We start from the raw sequence: 3745 nt of genomic DNA, 5'->3' as shown, positions 1-3745 counted from the left end.
TAACTCTTTTTAAGTATTTCTTCTAGTGGTTACCTCCATATCTCCAAGCAACTTGTGAAAACTGCTATTTCTTCATTTATCAACCATGGACACTATCTTTTGACTGCCAGCTATGATGGACAGGAATTTAACTCAATTGTCACTGCATCCTTCTTCTCTCTCCCACCTTCCTATATAATTATCTTATTATATGTGCTTACCTTTGCAATTTTAGGGACAAATTTAGGCTAAACTTTTTCACTTGAGGTCCTTGTAAATGTGAGGCCTATGACAACCCTGGGAAGAGAGTGGGCGGCCAAGGAAGAGCAACTGACCTGTGAGGAAGAGCAAAGTGTTGGGGCACCCTTCACGCCTCTTTTTCTTTGAAGCATCAGCACCTTCTCTTCACTCTGCCTTCAAAACACACCCAGAGTTTGATGGAGCCTCCCACTGCCTCTCATGCTTCCCTTCTCATTGAACCCCATCTTCTCTTTCCAAATTATTGCAATTGCTTTCTGATGAGTTGCCTTTTGCTTCCTCTTGCTTCTCTGTGAAAGAAAACTTTATTATTCTTTTTTTTCATCAGCAGATGAAATAATTTTATCTCAGAGTTGTTTTTAAAACCACAAAAACACTATGTTCTTTACATAAAAACATCAGCACAGATAAATATACTTTCTAGAATATGATTATATAGATCTTTTCAAAGAAAAATACATCCCATTATATGGTTTCAGTGAAGTTGCTTGGGAAAAACTCACATCACAGGAATTAGGACTAATTCCTAAAACATACCATTCCACTTCTGCATTTTTTGTTCAAAGTATAGATTATTGTCACCAGTACATGTTCCTTCATACTTACACATTTGATAACACATATATAGACTGGGGGATTATCACTTAATGACTTTTCTGCAGGCTGATCAGCATGTTGAGAAGTGTTGTGCTTTTCTCTGGGGCCTTTCTTCAAGACCCAGGAATGGAGACATATCATCATCATCATCATAAATCATAAACTCCAAGTCTTAACCAACAAGTCCAATGGAATTGTTCTTTGCAGTTAGGTCCTGTTCTGCAGGGAGTCTCTCTGAAAGCATGCAGACCATGCTTAACCAGTTCATTCCAGTTAACTCTGTAAACTCAGACATGTCTCTCCAAGTAAGTATGGGCTGATTGAAAATGGACTCTAATAGATAGAACTCTGCAGTCAAAATAGTTGGCAGATGGACATGTTTGGGAAATATGAGAACCCATATCATCATATCCAGCAATAAGCAGCCCAATACCATATGGTCTTCAGCCATATCTTTGTGTTGGTAACTGGCTCTTGCTTCTAATTAGAGATGTAAGATGAGACACAGGAAGAGGTCTGTCAAATAAAAATCTGGAATCCAAAAACTCCTGATACATAATATTATATAATAGCCTAGCATCAGCTTAAGTCCTATAATTGAGATACCAATACTGTGGCCAACAGGGAGAACTTTTCTGGCAAGCTGCAGACTCTGATTGTGCTCTTTTCAGTGCAACCACACTGCACAGGTTTTTTATTTCAGAACAGCTGTGGCTGAACCTTGTTTGACAGCTTCCATAAAGACAGAGACAGAGAAAGATATATATATATATCTTTTTGTTCTGTTTTTCAGGAGAACCCTGACTAATACAACCACTGTCTGTGTAACTCTGTGCCCCAGTTTCCTCATCTGTAAAATGGGGGAAATGGTAATATCCTAATAAATGTTAGTGATTATTGTTATTTTATTTTTACAACACAAAGACAGCCAGGCATTACTTGCCATGTATGGGAGTGCAGAATAAGCTATGCAGGCATGTATGATAGGACACCTCAAAGTCAAGGTCTCCAGCTTTGCATGGCCCTCAGCAGGCAGGGCATCCCTTCCAGTGCTTGTCCTCTTTCTCTCCTGCTCTTCTCAGCTGCTGGTATGTTTCAAACACACACTGCCACGTCTTCTTGACTCCTAAATTAGCCCAGTCCCCTTGGATTAGACTTCTATCTCAGAAAGAAAATGATGGCTTTCAGGCATGAACTTGTTAATTAATTTTATTTCATCCACTCATGCTTTTGATCTTTTGCCTGCTCCCTCCTTAGGGACATTCTCTCCACATTAACTTTTCTCTCTCTTTTGAATTCATAGCCTCTCTCTTTCCAACAGTTCCTTCTTTAACCAAAATTCATGCCCTCCATCCTGCCTCTTCCTAGTACCCCTTGTCCTCCCTCCTCCCCTGCCAGACTGCCTCAAAAAATGGTCTGTCCCTGGCATTTCTCATTCTTACATACTTCCTGCCACTCTCTCTGGAGGAATTTAGAAAGGGAAGTGAGCTGAGCATATTGCTGGAAAAGAATTTTTCACACATACCAACAAAGTGTGTGCTTGGAGAGACTACGGCCAAGATGGAGGTGTAGTAGATACACTTTGCCTCCTTGTACAACCAAAAGAAGGCCAACAACAAATTTAAAAAAATAACCAGAACTGCCAGAAAATAGAACTGTATGGAAGTCTGACAACCAAGGAGTTAAAGAAACATTCTTCAGACTGGTAAGAGTATGGGGGAGACAGGCAGCTGGGAGGAGAGAGCACATGGGCAAGGCAATGGCTGGTGGACCAGATGGGCAAGGCAGCAGCTGCTGGACTGGGTGGCCCCACATTTATGTGTGGATAAACTTGGAGGAACAACTTGGGAATGAGACAGGCTGCACAACCCAGGGTTCCAGTGTGGGGAAAGAAAACTTCAAAACCTCTGGCTATCAAATTCTGTGAGGGTTGCAGCAGTGGGAGAAACTTCTAGCCTCACAGGAGAGTTTTTTAGAGAGACCCACAGAGTCCTGAAACTGACACAAACCCACCCACCTAGGAATCAGCACCAGAAGGGCCTAACTTGCTTGTGAGTAGTGGGGGAAGTGACTGAAAGCTGGCTGTCAGCTGAGCAAGTAATATTGTTCCCTCTCAGACCCCTCTTCCACATACAGTCCCCCACGTGCAGTGACTTGTGTTGCCCTGCCCTGGCCAATACCTAAGGCTCCACCACTTACAACATAACAGGTGCATCAAGACAAAGAAATATGGTCCAAATGAAAAAAAAAAAAAAAACCAGATCAAAGCTCTAAAAACAGAACTAAGCAATGAAGAGATAACCAGCCTATCAAAACACTGGTAATCAGGTTGCTCAGAGAAATGACTGAGTATTGTCATAAAACAGAGGAATAAGTGAAGCTGTGCTAAGTGAAATAAAAGAAAATGTACAGGGAACCAACAGTGAAGGGAAGGAAACAGGGACTCAAATCAATGATTTGGAGAAGAAGCGAGAAATAAACATTCAACTGGAACAGAATGAAGAAAGAGGAATTAAAAAAATATGAGGAGAGAGTTAGGAACCTCTGGGACAACTTTAAATGTTCCAACAACTGAATCATAAGGGTGTCAGAAGGACAAGAGGAAGAGCAAGAAATTGAAAACTTATTTGAACAAATAATGAAGGGAACTTCCACAATCTGGCAAACAAAATAGACTTCCAGAAAGTCCAGGAAGCTCAGAGAGTCCCAAAGAAGTTGGACCCAAAGAGGAACACACCAAGACACATCATAATTGCATTAGCCAAGATGAAAGATAGGGAGAGAATCTGAAAAGCAGCAAGAGAAACAGAGGCAGTTACCTACAAAGGAGTGCCTGTAAGACTATCTTACAGGCACTGTCAGCTCACTTTCTTTTGAGCTGATTTCTCAAAAGAAACCTTGCAGGCAAGAA

At 41.2% G+C, this 3745-nt stretch overlaps 1 pseudogene; it reads right to left on the bottom strand.

The window, feature by feature from the left end:
• Positions 1-756: 756 nt before the first annotated feature.
• Positions 757-1573, bottom strand: LOC114505136 (annotated as a pseudogene).
• Positions 1574-3745: the final 2172 nt, after the last annotated feature.

This window comes from Phyllostomus discolor, chromosome 3 (assembly GCF_004126475.2).
Source record: "Phyllostomus discolor isolate MPI-MPIP mPhyDis1 chromosome 3, mPhyDis1.pri.v3, whole genome shotgun sequence".
Lineage (NCBI taxonomy): Eukaryota > Metazoa > Chordata > Mammalia > Chiroptera > Phyllostomidae > Phyllostomus > Phyllostomus discolor.
The sequence above is the reverse complement of the archived record's forward strand: the minus strand, read 5'-3'. Positions and strand labels throughout refer to the sequence as shown.